The sequence below is a fragment of the Schistocerca americana genome, unplaced genomic scaffold, assembly GCF_021461395.2.
Source record: "Schistocerca americana isolate TAMUIC-IGC-003095 unplaced genomic scaffold, iqSchAmer2.1 HiC_scaffold_31, whole genome shotgun sequence".
Taxonomy (NCBI): domain Eukaryota; kingdom Metazoa; phylum Arthropoda; class Insecta; order Orthoptera; family Acrididae; genus Schistocerca; species Schistocerca americana.
The window spans coordinates 1,683,766-1,702,628 of NW_025726027.1; positions in this window are offsets into that span (position 1 = coordinate 1,683,766).

Genomic DNA, 18,863 nt, shown 5'->3' on the forward strand with positions numbered 1-18,863 from the left:
TTCAGAGCGACGCAATTTCTGAGTTAATTTGTCAATGTGAGGGAGCAAGGGATACAGTTGAGAGGGAATAGTGCATCGGAAAGGAGATACTCGTATCCCATAACAAAATCCTGTCGTTTCCTTAGAAACGTTACTCGATTTAGAAGGAGAAGTCATAGAACACATAGTATTCCATGGAGTCGCAATTTTGTGTTAATTCGTGAATGTGAGGGAGCCAGGGATGCAGTAAAGAAGGACTAGTGCTTCGGATAGGAGATAGCCGTATCCCAGAAGAAAATCCTGTCGTTTCCATAGGAACGTTACTCGATTTAGAAGGAGAAGTCACAGAACACATAGTATATCATAGCGACGCAATTTATGTGTTAATTCGCCAATGTGAGGGAGCGGGGGATGCAGGATAGAAGGAATAGTGCATCGGAAAGGAAATACTCGTACACCAGTATACCAAAAGAAAATCCTGTTGTTTCCATGGAAACGTTACTCGATTTAGAAGGAGAAGTCATAGAACCCATAGTATTTCATAGCGACGCAATTTCTGTGTTAATTCGTCAATGTGAGGTAGCGAGGGATGCAGTAAATAAGGAATAGCGCATCGGAAAGGAGATACTCGTATCCCAAAAGAAAAACCTGTCGTTTCAATAGAAACGTTACTCGATTTAGAATGAGAAGTTATAGAACACATAGTATTCCATGGAGTCGCAATTTCTGCGTTAATTCGTGAATGTGAGGGATCCAGGGATGCAGTAAAGAAGGACTAGTGCGTCGGAAAGGAGACAGACGTATCCCAAGAGAAAATCCTGTCGCTTCCATAGGAACGTTACTCGATTTAGAAAGAGAAGTTATAGAACACATAGTATTTCATTTCGACGCAATCTCTGGGTTAATTCGTCAATGTGAGAGTGCGAGGGATGCAATAAAGAAGGAATAGTGCATCGTAAAGGAGATAGACGTATCCCATACGAAAATCCTCTCGTTTCCATAAAAACGTAACTCGATTTAGAAGGAGAAGTCATAGAACACATAGTATTCCATGGAGTCGCAATTTCTGTGTTAATTCGTGAATGTGAGGGTGCCAGGGATGCAGTAAAGAAGGACTAGTGCATCGGAAAGGAGATAGACGTATCCCAAAAGAAAATCCTGTCGTTTGCATAGGAACGTTACTCGATTTAGATGGAGAAGTCATGGAACACATAGAATTTCATTGCGTCGCAATTTCTGTGTTAATTCGTCAATGTGCGGGAGCGAGAGATGCAGTAAAGAGGGAATAGTGAATCAGAAAGGAGATAATCGTATCCCAAAGGAAAATCCTGTCGTTTCCATTGAAACGTTACTCGATTTAGAAAGAGAAGTCGTAGAACCCATAGTATATCATAGCGACGCAATTTCTGTGTTAATTAGTTAATATGAGGGATCGAGTGATGCAGTAAAGAAGAAATAGTGCATCGGAAAGGAGATACTCGTATCCCAAAAGAAAATCCTGTCGTTTCCATAGAAACGTTACTCGATTCAGAAGGAGAAGTCATAGAACCCATAGTATTTCATAGCGACGCAATTTCTGTGTCAATTCGTCAATGTGAGGTAGCCAGTAATTCATTAAAGAAGGAATAGTGCATCGGAAAGGAGATACTCGTATCCCAAAAGAAAATTCTGTTGTTTCCATAGAAACGTTACCCGATTTAGAAGGAGAAGTCATAGAACCCATAATATTTCTTAGCGACGCAATTTCTGTGGTAATTCGTCAATGTGAGGTAGCCAGGGATGCATTAGAGAAGGAATAGTGCATCGGAAAGGAGATACTCGTATCCCCAATGAAAACCCTGTCGTTTCCATAGAAACGTTTCTCGATTTAGAAGGAGAGGTCATAGAACCCATACTATTTTATAGCTACGCAATTTCTGTGTCAATTCGTCAATGTGAGGGAGCGAGAGATGCAGTAAAGTATTAATAGTGCATCGGAAAGGAGAAACTCGTATCCCAAAAGAAAATCCTTTCGTTTCCATAGAAACGTTACTCGATTTAGAAGGAGAAGTCATAGAACCCATAGTATTTCATAGCGACGCAATTTCTGTGTCAATTCTCCAATGTGAGGTAGCCAGGAATGCATTAAAGAAGGAATAGTGCATCGGTAATGAGATACTCGTATCCCAAAAGAAAATCCTGTCGTTTCAAAAGAAACGTTACTCGATTTAGAAAGAGGTGTCATAGAACGCACAGTATTTCAAGGCGACGCAATTTCTGTGTTAATTCGCCAATGTGAGGGAGCGAGGGATGCAGTACAGAAGGAATAGTGCATCGGAAAGGAGATAGTCGTATTCCAAAAGAAAAACCCGTCGTTTCCGTGGAAATGTTACTCGATTTGGAAGGAGAAGTCATAGATCTCATAGTATTTCATAACGACGCTATTTCTGTGTTAATTTGTCAATGTAATGGAGCGAGGGATGCAGTAAAGATGGAATAGTGCATCGGAAAGGAGATACTCACATCCCAAAAGAAAATCCTGACGTTTGAATAGGAACGTTACTCGATTTAGAAGGAGATGTCATAGAACACACAGGATTTCATAGCGACGCCATTTCTGTGTTAATTTGTCAATGTGAGGCATCGAGGTATGCAGTAAAGAAGGAATAGTGCATCGGAAAGGAGATAATCGTATACCAAAAGAAAATCCTTTCGTTTCAATAGAAACGTTACTCGATTTAGAAGGAGAAGTCATAGAACCCATAGTATTTCATAGCGACGAAATATCTGCGTTATTTCGTCAATGTGAGGGAGCGAGGGATGCAGTAAAGAAGGAATAGTGAATCTGACAGGAGGTAGTCGTATCTCAAAAGAAAATCCAATCGTTTCCAAAGAAACGTTACTCGATTTAGAAGGAGAAGTCAATGAACCCATAGTATTCCATAGCGACGCAACTGCTGTGACAATTCGTCCACGTGAGAGAGCCATGGATGCAGTAAAGAAGGAATAGTGCATCGGAAAGGAGAAACTCGTATCCCAAAAGAAAATCCTGTCGTTTCAATAGAAACGTTACTCGATTTATAAGGAGAAGTCATGGAACCCATAGAATTTCATAGCGACGCAATTTCTGTGTCAGTTCGTCAATGTGAGGGAGCGAGGGATGCAGTAAAGAAATAATGGTGCATCGGAAAGGAGATACTCGTATACCAAAAGAAATTCCTGTCGTTTCCATAGATACGTTACTCGATTTAGAAAGAGAAGTCATAGAACACATAGTATACCATAGCGACGCAATTTCTCTGTTAATTCGTCAATATGAGGGAGCGAGGGATGCAGTAAAGAAGAAATAGTGCATCGGAAAGTAGATACTCGTATCCCAAAAGAAAATCCTGTCGTATCAATAGAAACGTAACTCGATTTAGAAAAAGAAGTTATAGAACCCATAGTATTTCATTTCGACGCAATCTCTGGGTTAATTCGTCAATGTGAGAGTGCGAGGGATGCAATAAAGAAGGAATAGTGCATCGTAAAGGAGATAGACGTATCCCATACGAAAATCCTCTCGTTTCCATAAAAACGTAACTCGATTTAGAAGGAGAAGTCATAGAACACATAGTATTCCATGGAGTCGCAATTTCTGTGTTAATTCGTGAATGTGAGGGTGCCAGGGATGCAGTAAAGAAGGACTAGTGCATCGGAAAGGAGACAGACGTATCCCAAGAGAAAATCCTGTCGCTTCCATAGGAACGTTACTCGATTTAGAAGGAGAAGCCATAGAACCCATAGTATTTCATAGAGACGCAATTTCATTGTTAATTCGTCAATGTGAGGGATCGAGGGATGCAGCAGAGGAGGAATAGTGCATCGGAAAGGAGATAATCGTATCCCAAAAGAAAATCCTGTCGTTTCCATAGAAACGTTACTCGATTTAGAAGGAGAAGACATAGAATGCATCGGACTTCATAGCGACGCAATTTCTGAGCTTATTCGTCAATGTTAGGGAACGAGGGATGCAGTAAAGTAGGAATAGTGCTTCGGAAAGGAGATACCCGTATCTCAAAGGAAAATCCTGTCGTTTCCATAGAAACGTAACTCGATTTAGAAGGAGAAGTCATAGAATCCATAGTACTTCATAGAGACGCAATTTCATTGTTAATTCGTCAATGTGAGGGAGCGAGGGATGCAGTAAAGAAGAAATAATGCATCGGAAAGTAGATACTCGTATCCCAAAGGAAAAACCTGTCGTTTCAATAGAAACGTTACTCGATTTAGAAGGAGTAGTAATAGAACACATGGTATTTCATAGCGACGCAATATCAGTGTTAATTCGTCAATGTGAGGGAGCGAGGGATATAGTAAAGAAGGAATAGTGCATCGGAGATACTCGTATCCCATAAGAAAATCCTGTCGTTTCCTTAGAAACGTTACTCGATTGAGAAGGAGAAGTCATAGAAAACAAAGTATTCCATGGAGTCGCAATTTCTGTGTTAATTCGTAAATGTGAGGGGCCAGGGATGCAGTAAAGAAGGACTAGTGCATCGGAAAGGAGATAGAAGTATCCCAAAAGAAAATCCTGTCGTTTGCATAGGAACGTTACTCGATTTAGAAGGAGAAGTCATAGAACACATAGTATTTCATAGCGACACAATTTATGTGTTAATTCGTCAATGTGAGGGAGCGAGGGATGCAGGATAGAGGAATAGTGCATCGGAAAGGAGATACTCGTATACCAGTATACCAAAAGAAAATCCTGTCGTTTCCATAGAAACGTTACTCGATTTAGAAGGAGAAGTCATGGAACCCATAGTATTTCATAGCGACGCAATTTCTGTGTTATTTCGTCAATGTGAGTAAGCGGGAGATGCAGTAAAGAGGGAATAGTGCATCGGAAAATAGGTACTCGTATCCCAAAAGAAAATCCTGCCCTTTCCATAGAATCGATATTCGATTTAGAAGGAGAAGTCATAGGGCACATGGTATTCCATAGCGTCGCAATTTCTGTTTTAATTCGTCAATGTGATGGAGACAGGGATGGCGTCAGGAAGGAATGGTGCATCAGAAAGGAGATAGTCGTATCCCTAAAGAAAATCCAATCGTTTCCATAGAAACGTTACTGGATTTAGAAGGAGAAGTCATAGAACACATAGGATTTCATAGCGACGGATTTTCTGTGCTTATTCGTCAATGTTATGGAACGAGGCAATCAGTAACGTAGTAATAGTGCATCGGAAAGGAGATAGTCGTATCCCAAAAGAAAATCCTGTCGTTTCCATAGAAACGTTACTCGATTTAGAAGGAGAAGCCATAGAACCCATAGTATTTCATAGAGACGCAATTTCATTGTTAATTCGTCAATGTGAGGGAGCGAGGAATGCAGTAAAGAAGTTATAGTGACTCGGAAAAGAGATACTCGTATCCTAAATGAATAACCTGTCGTTTCAATAGAAACGTTACTCGATTTAGAAGGAGCAGTTATAGAACACATAGTATTTCATAGCGACGAAATTTCAGTGTTAATTCGTGAATGTGAGGGATCGAGGGATGCAGCAGAGGAGGAATAGTGCAACGGAAAGGAGATACTCGTATCCCAAAAGAAAATTCTGTCGTTTCCATAGAAACGTAACTCCATTTTTAAGGGGAAGTCATAGAACCCATAGTATTTAATACTGACGCAATTTCTGTGTTAATTCGTCAATGTGAGAGAGCGAGGGATGCAGGATAGAGGGAATAATGCATCGGAAAGGAGATACTCGTATCATAAACGAAAATCCTGTCGTTTCCATAGAAACCTAACTCGATTTAGAAGGAGAAGTCATAGAACCCATAGTAATTCATAGCGACGCAAAATCTGTGCTAATTCGTCAATATGAGGGAGCGAGGGATGCAGTAAAGAAGGAATAGTGCAGCGGAGTGGAGATACTCGTATCCCATAAGAAAATCCTGTCGTTTCCTTAGAAACGTTACTCGATTTAGAAGGAGAAGTCATAGAACACATAGTATTCCATGGAGTCGCAATTTTGTGTTAATTCGTGAATGTGAGGGAGCCAGGGATGCAGTAAAGAAGGACTAGTGCATCGGATAGGAGAAGGACGTATCCCAAACGAAAATCCTGTCGTTTCCATAGGAACGTTACTCGATTTAGAAGGAGAAGTCACAGAACACATAGTATTTCATAGCGACGCAATTTATGTGTTAATTCGTCAATGTGAGGAAGCGAGGGATGCAGGATAGAAGGAATAGTGCATCGGAAAGGAAATACTCGTATACCAGTATACCAAAAGAAAATCCTGTTGTTTCCATAGAAACGTTACTCGATTTAGAAGGAGAAGTCATAGAACCCATAGTATTTCATAGCGACGCAATTTCTGTGTTAATTCGTCAATGTGAGATAGCGAGGGATGCAGTAAATAAGGAATAGTGCATCGGAAAGTAGATACTCGTATCCCAAAAGAAAAACCTGTCGTTTCAATAGAAACGTTACTCGATTTAGAAGGAGAAGTTATAGAACACATAGTATTTCAAAGCGACGCAGTATCAGTGTTAATTCGTCAATGTGAGAGAGCGAGGGATGCAGTAGAGTAGGAAAAGTGCATCGGAAAGGAGATACTCGTATCCCATAAGAAAATCCTTTCGTTACCTTAGAAACGATACTCGATTTAGAAGGAGAAGTCACAAAACACACTGTATTCCATGGAATCGCAAATTCTGTGTTAATTCGTGAATGTGAGGGAGTCAGGGATGCAGTAAAGAAGGACTAGTGCGTCGGAAAGGAGACAGACGTATCCCAAGAGAAAATCCTGTCGCTTCCATAGGAACGTTACTCGATTTAGAAAGAGGAGTTATAGAACCCATAGTATTTCATTTCGACGCAATCTCTGGGTTAATTCGTCAATGTGAGAGTGCGAGGGATGCAATAAAGAAGGAATAGTGCATCGGAAAGGTGATACTCGTATACCAGTATACCAAAAGAAAATCCTGTCGTTTCCATTGAAACGTTACTCGATTTAGAAGGAGAAGTCATAAAAACCCATAGTATTTCGTAGCGACGCAATTTCTGTGTTATTTCGTCAATGTGAGTGAGCGGGAGATGCAGTAAAGAGGGAATAGTGCATCGGAAAAGAGGTACTCGTATCCCAAAAGAAAATCCTGTCGTTTCAATAGAAATGTTACTCGATTTAGAAAGAGAAGTTATAGAACCCATAGTATTTCATAGCGAAGCAATCTCTGTGTTAATTCGTCAATGTGAGGGTGCGAGGGATGCAATAAAGAAGGAATAGTGCATCGGAAAGGAGATACCCGGATCCGATAAGAAAATCCTGTCCTTTCCATAGAATCGATATTCGATTTAGAAGGAGAAGTCATAGAGCACATAGTATTCCATAGCGTCGCAATTTCTGTGTTAATTCGTCAATGTGATGGAGCCAGGGATGGAGTAAGGAAGGAATAGTGCATCGGAAAGGAGATAGGCGTATCCCAAAAGAAAATCCTGTCGTTTCCATAGAAACGTTACTCGATTTAAAAGGAGAAGTCATAGAACCCATAGGGTTTCATAGCGACGCTTTTTCTGTGCTTATCCGTCAATGTTAGGGATCGAGGCAATCAGTAAAGTAGGAATAGTGCATCGGTAAGGAGATACTCGTATCTCAAAGTAAAATCCTGTCGTTTCCATTGAAACGTTACTCGATTTAGAAGGAGAAGTCATAGAACACACAGTATTTCATAATGACGCAATTTCAGTGTTAATTCGTCAATGTGAGGGATCGAGAAATGCGGTAGTGGAGGAATAGTGCATCGGAAAGGAGATACTCGTATCCCAAAAGAAAATTTAGTCGTTTCCATTGAAACGTAACTCGATTTATAAGGAGAAATCATAGAACCCATAGTATTTCATAGGGACGCAATCTCTGTGCTAATTCGCCAATGTGATGGTGCGAGGGATGCAATAAAGAAGGAATAGTGCATCGGAAAGGAGATACCCGGATCCAATAAGAAAATCCTGCCCTTTCCAGAGAATCGATATTCGATTTAGAAGGAGAAGTCATAGAGCACATAGTATTCCATAGCGTCGCAATTTCTGTTTTAATTCGCCAATGTGATGGTGACAGGGATGGCGTCAGGAAGGAATAGTGCATCAGAAAGGAGATAGTCGTATCCCTAAAGAAAATCCTTTCGTTTCCATAGAAACGTTACTCGATTTAGAAGGAGAAGTCATGGAACCCATAGGATTTCATAGCGACGCATTTTCTGTGCTTATTCGTCAATGTTATGGAACGAGGCAATCAGTAACGTAAAAATAGTGCATCGGAAAGGAGATAGTCGTATCCCAAAAGAAAATCCTGTCGTTTCCATAGAAACGTTACTCGATTTAGAAGGAGAAGTCATAGAACCCATAGTATTTCATAGAGACGCAATTTCACTGTTAATTCGTCAATGTGAGGGAGCGAGGAAAGCAGTAAAGAAGTTATAGTGCATCGGAAAGGAGATACCCGTATCCCAAATGAATAACCTGTCGTTTCAATAGAAACGTTACTCGATTTAGAAGGAGCAGTTATAGAACACATAGTATTTCATAGCGACGCAATTTCAGTGTTAATTCGTGAATGTGAGGGATCGAGGGATGCAGTAGAGGAGGAATAGTGCATCGGAAAAGAGGTACTCGTATCCCAACAGAAAATTCTGTCGTTTCCATAGAAACGTGACTCGATTTTTAAGGACAAGTCATAGAACCCATAGTATTTCATACTGACGCAATTTCTGTGTTAATTCGTCAATGTGAGAGAGCGAGGGCTGCAGGATAGAGGGAATAATGCATCGGAAAGGAGATACTCGTATCCAAAACGAAAATCCTGTCGTTTCCATAGAAACGTTACTCGATTTAGAAGGAGAAGTCATAGAACACATAGTATTTCATAGCGACGCAATTTCTGTGTTAATTCGTCAATGTGAGGGAGCGTGTGATGCAGGATAGAAGGAATAGTGCATCGGAAAGGAGATACACGTATCCCGAAAGAAAAACCTGTCGTTTCCACAGAAACGTATCTCGATATAGAAGGGGAAGTCATAGAACCCATAGTAATTCATAGCGACGCAATATCTGTGTTAATTCGTCAATCTGAGGGAGCGAATGATGCAGTGAAGAAGGACTAGTGCATCGGAAAGCAGATAGACGTATCCCAAAAGAAAATCCTATCGTTTCCTTAGAAACGTTACTCGATTTAGAAGGAGAAGTCATAGAACACATAGTATTCCATGGAGTCGCAATTTCTGTGTTAATTCGTGAATGTGAGGGAGCCAAGGATGCAGTAAAGAAGGACTAGTGCATCGGAAAGGAGATAGACGTATCCCAAAAGAAAATCCTGTCGTTACCATAGAAACGTTACTCGATTTAGAAGGATATGTCATAGAACCCATAGTATTTCATAGCGACGCAATTTCTGTGTTAATTCGTTAATGTGAGGTAGCGAGGGATGCATTAAAGAAGGAATAGTGCATCGGAAAGGAGATACTCGTATCCCAAAAGAAAATCCTGTCGTTACCATGGAAACTTCATTCGATTTAGAAGGAAAAGTCATAGAACCCGTAGTAATTCCTAGAGAGGCAATTTCTGTGTTAATTCGTCAATGTGAGGGAGCGAGGGATGAAGTAAAGAATGAATAGTGCATCGGGAAGGAGATAGTTGTATCCCGAAACGAAATCCTTTCGTTTAGATAGAATTGTTCCTCGTTTTTGAAGGAGAAGTTATAGAACCCATAGTATTACATGGCGACGCAATTTCTCTGCTTATTCGTCAATGTGAGGGAGCGAGGGATGCAGTAAAGAACTAATTGTGCATCGGAAAGGAGGTACTCGTAACATAAAAGAAAAACCTGTCGTTTCCATAGAAACGTTACTCGATTTAGAAGGAGAAGTCATGGAACCTATAGTATTTCATAGCGACGCAATTTCTGTGTTAATTCGTCAATGTGAGTAAGCGAGAGATGCAGTAAACAGGGAATAGTGCATCGGAAAGGAGATACTCGTATCCCAAAAGAAAATCCTGTCGTTTCAATAGAAACGTTACTCGATTTAGAAAGAGAAGTTATAGAACCCATAGTATTTCGTAGCGACGAAATCTCTGTGTTAATTCGTCAATGTGAGCTAGCGAGGAATGCAATAAAGAATGGATAGTCCATCGGAAAGGAGATACTCGGATCCGATAAGCAAATCCTGTCCTTTCCATAGAATCGATATTCGATTTAGATGGAGAAGTCATAGAGCACGTAGTATTTCATAGCGTCGCAATTTCTGTGTTAATTCGTCAATGTGATGGAGCCAGGGATGGAGTAAGGAAGGAATAGTGCATCGGAAAGGAGATAGTCGTATCCCATGGAAAATCCTGTCGTTTCCATAGAGACGTTACTCGATTTAGAAGGAGAAGTCATAGAATCCATACGATTTCATAGCGACGCTTTTTTTGTGCTTATTCGTCAATGTTAGGGAACGAGGCAATCAGTAAAGTTGGAATAGTGCATCGGTAAGGAGATACTCGTATCTCAAAGTAAAATCCTGTCGCTTCCATAGAAACGTTACTCGATTTAGAAGGAGAAGTCATAGAACACATAGTATTTCATAAGGACGCAATTTCATTGTTAATTCGTCAATGTGAGGGATCGAGGGATGCAGTAGAGGAGGAATAGTGCATCGGAGAGGAGATACTCGTATCCCAAAAGAAAATTGTGTGGTTTCCATAGAAACGTTACTCGATTTAGAAGGAGAAGTCATAGATCCCATAGTATTTCATAGAGACGCAATTTCATTGTTTATTCGTCAATGTGAGGGAGCTAGGGATGCAGTAAAGAAGGTATAGTGCATCGGAAAGGAGAGACTCGTATACCAAAGAATAACCTGTCGTTTCAATAGAAACGTTACTCGATTTAGAAGGAGAAGTCATAGAACACATAGTATGTCATAGCGACGCCTTTTCTGTGTTAATTCGTCAATGTGAGGGAGCGAGGTATGCAGTAAAGAAGGAATAGTGCAGCGGAGTGGAGATACTCGTATCCCAAAAGAAAATCCTTTTGTTTCCGTTGAAACGTTACTCGATTTAGAAGGAGATGTCATAGAACCAATGGTATTTCAGAGCGACACAAATTCTGAGTTAATTTTTTAATGTGAGGGAACAAGGGATACAGTTAAGAGGGAATAGTGCATCGGAAGGGAGATTCTCGCATCCCATAAGAAAATCCTGTCGTTTCCTAAGAAACGTTACTCGATTTAGAAGGAGAATCCATAGAACACATAGTATTCAGTGGAGTCGCAATTTCTGTGTTATTTCGTGAATGTGAGGGAGCCAGGGATACAGTAAAGAAGGACTAGTGCATCGGAAAGGAGATAGACGTATCCCAAAAGATAATCCTATCGTTTCCATAGGAATGTTACTCGATTTAGAAGGAGAAGTCATAGAACACATAGTATTTCATAGCGACGCAATTTCTGTGTTAATTCGGCAATGTGAGGTAGCGAGGGATGCATTAACGAAGGAATAGTGCATCGGAAAGGAGATACTCGTATCCCAAAAGAAAATTCTGTCGTTACCATAGAAACGTTACTCGATTTAGGGGGAGAAATCATAGAACCCATAGTATTTCATAGCGACGCAATTTCTGTATTAATTCGTCAATGTGAGGGAGCGAGGGAGGCAGTAAAGAAGGAATAGTGCATCGGAAAGTAGATACTCGTATCCCAAAAGAAAATCCAGTCGTCTCCATGGAAACGTTACCCGATTTAGAAGGAGAAGTCATAGAACCCGTAGTAACTCCTAGAGAGGCAATATCTGTGTTAATCCGTGAATGTGAGGGTGCCAGGGATGCAGTAAAGAAGGAATAGTGCATCGGAAAGGAGATAGACGTATCCCAAACGAGAATCCTGTCGTTTCCATAGAAACGTTTTACGATTTAGGAAGAGAAGTTATAGAACCCATTGTATTTCATTTCGACGCAATCTCTGGATTAATTCGTCAATGTGAGAGTGCGAGGGATGCAATAAAGAAGGAATAGTGCATCGTAAAGGAGATAGACGTATCCCAAATGAAAATCCTGTCGTTTCCATGGAAACGTTACTCGATTTAGAAGGAGAAGACATAGAATCAATCGGATTTCATAGCGACGCAATTTCTGAGCATATTCGTCAATCTTAGGGAACGAGGGATGCAGTAAAGTAGGAATAGTGCATCGGAAAGGAGATACCCGTATCTCAAAGGAAAATCCGGTCGTTTCCATAGAAACGTTACTCGATTTAGAAGGAGAAGTTATAGAACACATAGTATTTCATAGCGACGCAATATCAGTGTTAATTCGTCAATGTGAGGAAGCGAGGGATGCAGTAAAGAAGGAATAGTGCATCGGAAAGGAGATACTCGTATCCCATAAGAAAATCCTGACGTTTCCTTAGAAACGTTACTCAATTTAGAAGGAGAAGTCATAGAGCACATAGTATTCCATGGAGCCGCAATTTCTGTGTTAATTCGTGAATCTGAGGGAGCCAGGGATGCAGTAAAGAAGGACTACTGCATCGGAAAGGAGATAGACGTATCCCAAAAGAAAATCCTGTCGTTTGCATAGGAACGTTACTCGATTTAGAAGGAGAAGTCATGGAACACATAGTATTTCATTGCGTGGCAATTTATGTGTTAATTCGTCAATGTGAGGGAACGAGGGATGCAGGATAGAGGAATAGTGCATCGGAATGGAGATACTCGTATACCAGTATACCAAAAGAAAAACCTGTCGTTTCCATAGAAATGTTACTCGATTTAGAAGGAGAAGTCATAGAGCGCATAGTATTCCATGGAGTCGCAATTTCTGTGTTAGTTCGTGAATCTGAGGGAGCCAGGGATGCAGTAAAGAAGGACTAGTGCATCGGAAAGGAGATAGACGTGTCCCAAACGAAAATCCTGTCATTTCCATGGAAACGTTACTAGATCTAGAAGGAGAAGTCATAGAATCCATCGGATTTCATAGCGACGCAATTTCTGAGCGTATTCGTCAATGTTAGGGAACGAGGGATGCAGTAAAGTAGGAATAGTGCATCGGAAAGGAGATACCCGTATCTCAAAGGAAAATCCTGTCGTTTCCAAAGAAACGTTACTCGATTTAGAAGGAGAAGTCATAGAATCCATAGTATTTCATAGAGACACAATTTCATTGTTAATTCGTCAATGTGAGGGAGCGAGGGATGCAGTAAAGAAGAAATAATGCATCGGAAAGGAGATACTCGTATCCCAAAAGAAAATCCTGTCGTTGCTAAGGAAACGTTACTCGATTTGGAAGGAGAAGTTATAGAACACATAGTATTTCATAGCGACGCAATATCAGTGTTTATTCGTCAATGTGAGGGAGCGAGGGATGCAGTAAAGAAGGAATAGTGCATCGGAGATACTCGTATGCCATAAGAAAATCCTGTCGTTTCCTTAGAAACGTTACTCGATTTAGAAGGAGAAGTCGTAGAACACATAGTATTTCATAGCGTCGCAATTTATGTATTAATTCGTCAATGTGAGGGAGCGAGGGATGCAGGATAGAGAAATAGTGCATCGGAAAGGAGATACTCGTATACCAGTATACCAAAAGAAAATCCTGTCGTTTCCATAGAAACGTTACTCGATTTAGAAGGAGAAGTCATGGAACCCATAGTATTTCATAGCTACGCAATTACTGTATTATTCGTCAATGTGAGTGAGCGAGAGATGCAGTATAGAGAGAATAGTGCATCGGAAAAGAGATACTCGTATCCCAAAAGAAAATTATGTCGTTTCAATAGAAACGTTACTCGATTTAGATAGAGAAGTAATAGAACCCATAGTATTTCATAGCGACGCAATTTCAGTGTTAATTCGTGAATGTGAGGGATCGAGGGATGCAGTAGAGGAGGAATAGTGCATCGGAAAGGAGATACTCGTATCATAAAAGAAAATTCTGTCGTTTCCATAGAAACATAACTCGATTTTTAAGGAGAAATCAAGGAACCCATAGTATTTCATAGCGACGCAAATTCTATGTTAATTCAACAATGTGAAGGAGCGAGGGATGCAGTAAAGAAGGAATAGTGCATCGGAAAAAGATACTCGTATCCCATGAGAAAATCCTGTCGTTTCCTTAGAAACGTTACTCGATTTAGAAGGTGAAGTCATAGAACACATAGTATTCCACGGAGTCGCAATTTCTGTGTTAATTCGTGAAAGTGAGGGAGCCAGGGATGCAGTAAAGAAGGACTAGTGCATCGGAAAGGAGATAGACGTATCCCAAAAGATAATCCTGTCGTTTCCATAGGAACGTTACTCGATTCAGAAGGAGAAGACATAGAACACATAGTATTTCATAGCGACGCAATTTGTGTGTTAATTCGTCAATGTGAGGGAGCGAGGGATGCAGGATAGATGGAATAGTGCATCGGAAAGGAGATACTCGTATACCAGTATACCAAAAGAAAATCCTGTCGTTTCCATAGAAACGTTACTCGATTTAGAAGGAGAAGTCATAGAACCCGTAGTATTTCATACTGACGCAATTTCTGTGTTAATTCGTCAATGTGAGGTAACGAGGGATGCATTAAAGAAGGAATAGTGCATCGGAAAGGAGATACTCGTATCCCAAAAGAAAATCCTGTCGTTACCATGGAAACGTTACTCGATTTAGAGGGAGAAATCACAGAACCCATAGTATTTCATAGCGACACAATATCTGTGTTAATTCGTCAATGTGAGGGAGCGAGGGATGCAGTAAAGATGGAATAGTGCATCGGAAAGGAGATACTCCTATCCCAAAAGAAAATCCAGTCGTCTCCATGGAAACGTTACTCGATTTAGAAGGAGATGTCATAGAACCCGTAGTAATTCCTAGAGAGGCAATTTCTGTGTTAATTCGTCAATGTGAGGGAGCGAGGGATGAAGTAAAGAAGGAATAGTGCATCGGAAAGGAGATAGTTGTATCCCGAAACGAAATCTTGTCGGTTCCATAGAATTGTTACACGATTTAGAAGGAGAAGTTATAGAACCCATAGTAGGACATGGCGACGCAATTTCTCTGCTTATTCGTCAATGTGAGGGAGCGAGGGATGCAGTAAAGAACTAATAGTGCATCGGAAAGGAGGTACTCGTAACATAGAAGAAAATCCTGTCGTTTCCATAGAAACGTTACTCGATTTAGAATGAGAAGTCATGGAACCCATAGTATTTCATAGCGACGCAATTTCTGTGTTAATTCGTCAATGTGAGTGAGCGCGAGATGCAGTAACGAGGGAATAGTGCATCGGAAAGGAGATACTCGTATCCCATAAGAAAATCCTGTCTTTTCAATAGAAACGTTACTCGATTTAGAAAGAGAAGTTATAGAACCCATAGTATTTCATAGGGACGCAATCTCTGTGTTAATTCGCCAATGTGATGGTGCGAGGGATGCAATAAAGAAGGAATTGTGCATCGGAAAGGAGATACTCGGAACCAATAAGAAAATCCGGTCCTTTCCATAGAATCGATATTCGATTTAGAAGGAGATGTCATAGAGCACATAGTATTCCATAGCGTCGCAATTTCTGTGTTAATTCGTCAATGTGATGGAGACAGGGATGGAGTCAGGAAGGAATAGTGCATCGGAAAGGAGATAGTCGTATCCCAAAAGAAACTCCTGTCGTTTCCATAGAAACGTTACTCGATTTAGAAGGAGAAGTCATAGAACCCATAGTATTTCATAGCGACGCATTTTCTGTGCTTATTCGTCAATGTTAGGGAACGAGGCAATCAGTAAAGTAGGAACAGTGCATCGGAAAGGAGATAGTCGTATCCCAAAAGAAAATCCTGTCGTTTCCATAGAAACGTTACTCGATTTAGAAGGAGAAGCCATAGAACACATAGTATTTCATAGCGACGCAATTTTAGTGTTAATTCGTGAATGTGAGGGATCGAGGGATGCCGTAGAGGAGGAATAGTGCATCGGAAAGGAGATACTCGTATCCCAAAAGAAAATTCTGTCGTTTCCATAGAAACGTAACTCGATTTTTAAGGAGAAATCATAGAACCCATAGTATTTCATAGCGACGCAAATTCTATGTTAATTCAACAATGTGAAGGAGCGAGGGATTCAGTAAAGAGGGAATAGTTCATCGGAAAGGAGATACTCGTATCCCATGAGAAAATCCTGTCGTTTCCTTAGAAACGTTACTCGATTTAGAAGGAGAAGTCATAGAACGCATAGTATTGCATGGAGTCGCAATTACTGTGTTTATTCGTGAATGTGAGGGAGCCAGGGATGCAGTAAAGAAGGACTAGTGCATAGGAAAGGAGATAGACGTATCTCAAAAGAAAATCCTGTCGTTTCCATGTAAACGTTACTCGATTTAGAAGGAGAAGTCATAGAACACATATTATACCATAGCGTCACAATATCTGTGTTAATTCGTCAATGTGAGGGAGCCAGGGATGCAGTAAAGAAGGAATAGCGCATCGGAAAGGAGATACTCGTATCCCGAAAGAAAAACCTGTCGTTTCCATAGAAACATTTCTCGATATAGAAGGAGAAGTCATAGAACCCATAGTATTTCATAGCGACGCAATATCTGTGTTAGTTCGTCAATCTGAGGGAGCGAGGGATGCAGTAAAGAAGGAATAGTGCAACGGAGTGGAGATACTCGTATCCCAAAAGAAAATACTACGGTATGTTGATGATTTTCACCTATGGACCGTCTGACAGCAACTGAATAAAACACAATTTTAGTGCCATACGCGTTTCGCCTTTATTTTCTGCAAGGCATCATCAGTTGCCTGTAATATGTACATATGTTAGCTATTTTATTTACATTTTTTGTCACTGTGCCTATAGGTTATAAACGGTTCTGGTGGTTGGTATTTCCTGTTAAGTAGTAATGTTTTGAACTGTACTTACAGGTTGCGTAGACAGTTTCTTACATATTACGCTCCTGTTGCATTTTTGGGCTTGTTCTTCCTCCTATGAGCGCCAATTTGCTGTTTTTTCTGCATTCCACAGCTCTATGCACTGAACGCTTTTTTTAATGCAATGTTTTGGTTTCTGTTGCCGACTGTCAAATGTTTTTGCCAAAGATCGAATATTACTGCCAAACTTACGAGTGTAACTATCGAAGTATCAGTGGTCTGTTCGTGTATGCATTTGTGTGTGCGCTTGTGTGTGTGTGTGTGAGTGTGTGTGTGTGTGTGTGTGTGTGTGTGTGTTTTTTTTGGTGTCATATTATTTTATTTTATTTTATTGTATTTAATTATTTATTTTTGTTTATGTCCTGTGTATGTGTGTGTGTGTTTTGGTGTGATATATATATATATATATATATATATATATATATATATATATATATTTGTGCTGTGTATGTGTGTCTGTCTGTATTTTGGTGTTATGCAATTTTTTTTATTTTTTTTTTTTTGGGAGGGTTTGTGTGTGTGTGTGTGTGTGTGTGTGTGTGTGTGTGTGTATTTTGGTGTTATATACTTTTTTTTATGTCATCATTTCCTTTATGTAGTGTAGTAAGGAGCCTGTGCTGATGTGTGTTTGTTCATTTATCACATGTTTGTTTTCTGCTATGGCTTTCTGGATGTGGAAGTTCTCTTGCATTTGTATAAGATGTTTGTCATGGTTGCTTATTCTCATTATTTTCATCTCTTGTTCCATGTTTGTAGGATGATGGTTGTAGTGTTTTAAATGCTCTGCAAATGTGGAATGGTTTGTTTCATACTTCTAACATCTGATATGTTCTTTGTATCTTGTTTCAAAATTCCTGCATGTCATGCCTATGTATACTGCATCACAACTTTGACATTCAAGTTTATATATTCCCGATTGTTGGAATTTGTCCCTCTTGGTAGCTGGCTGGCTTAGGTGTGATTGAAGGGTTTGCCCAGGCTTATATGCTATTTTGAAGCCCTGTCTCTTTAGGCTGTTTGCAACTCTGTGTGTTAGTTTATGTGTGTAGGTCTTGGTGTACCATCTGGTTCTTTTCTGTGTGGTGTTGTCATTGTGTGTGTTTGTTGAGTGTGTTTGTAAGTTTTCAGCTTGTGAGTTCTTTTGTATTGTGGAAATGTTGTGTTTGTTTTTTATTTGTGTTTTTATTTTTTGATTGAGCCTGTGTACCACATGTGTGTCATACCCGTTGTTCCTAGCTATTTGTATGATCGTGTTCATTTCTTGTTCATAGTTTCTCTTACTGAGTGGGATTCTGTTTAATCTATGTAACATGTGCCTTAGTGCTGCAAATTTCTGGCTTTGGAGGTGGTTGGATGTGGAATGTATTATTGTGTCCGTGGCTGTTGGTTTTCTAAAGATGTTAAATGTATGTTTTCCATTTTCTTTTTTAATTGTAATGTCAAGAAAATTTATTTGATTTTCTTTTTCTTTTTCAAGTGTGAATTTTATGTTCTTATGAGCTTTGTTTATTTCTGAATGGAGTTCATCTATTTTTTCACTTGGCTCGTCTGCCAAACATGTTACATAGATTAAACAGAATCCCACTCAGTAAGAGAAACTATGAACAAGAAATGAACACGATCATACAAATAGCTAGGAACAACGGGTATGACACACATGTGGTACACAGGCTCAATCAAAAAATAAAAACACAAATAAAAAACAAACACAACATTTCCACAATACAAAAGAACTCACAAACTGAAAACTAACAAACACACTCAACAAACACACACAATGACAACACCACAAAGAAAAGAACCAGATGGTACACCATGACCTACACACTTAAACTAACACACAGAGTTGCAAACATCCTAAAGAGACAGGGCTTCAAAATAGCATATAAGCCTGGGCAAACCCTTCAATCACACCTAAGCCAGCCAGCTACCAAGAGGGACAAATTCCAACAATCAGGAATATATAAACTTGAATGTCAAAGTT